Genomic DNA, 632 nt, shown 5'->3' with positions numbered 1-632 from the left:
TTTCAGCCCAGAAACAGGGATAAAGGGCGCCGGTGGCAGCGTGGGACAGAGGATGACACACAAACCCCCCCTCCCCGGCCTTGCTTTTTGGGCAACACCAGCCCGAATCAGGCAATGGGTGCCATGGCAATGCCCGGGCAGGGTGATGCTTCCTAGCTCCCGGCACCAGTAACTCTGCACCGGGAATGATCCTGCTCGGGACAGGGGAGTGGAGGGATGGTGACAGAGAGCTCCGAACCCACCACATTTTGTCCCTTTTTCACCTTTGGACACCCAAAAGCCACTGGATTAACCCCAACCACGGGGGGAAAAAGGGGGAGACAGCACCGGGGACGGGCTCGGAGCCGCAGATCCCACCGGAGCCGGTGAAAGCCGAGGCTGTGATGCCGAGAAGAGGGATTTTCCATCCCCAGCCGCCCAGCTCTGCCCATACCGGCAGCTCGGGCGCGGTGTCCAAAGGTCGCCGGCAGCACACAGAGCCACCAGCCCCCGTGGGATTCCCAAAAGTGGGAATTCCTCGCAACTAAGGGTTTTGTTTGGGGGTTTTGGAGGGGTTTTTGGGTGGTTTTGGGGGTTTTGACCCTCCGGGAGCTGGTTTTGGCGGCGTTTTGGTGATGCTCAGGTCCGGGCTC

This window comes from Nestor notabilis, unplaced genomic scaffold (assembly GCF_000696875.1).
Source record: "Nestor notabilis isolate BGI_N333 unplaced genomic scaffold, ASM69687v1 scaffold16797, whole genome shotgun sequence".
In the NCBI taxonomy this organism is placed as follows: Eukaryota; Metazoa; Chordata; class Aves; order Psittaciformes; family Psittacidae; genus Nestor; species Nestor notabilis.
The sequence above is the reverse complement of the archived record's forward strand: the minus strand, read 5'-3'. Positions refer to the sequence as shown.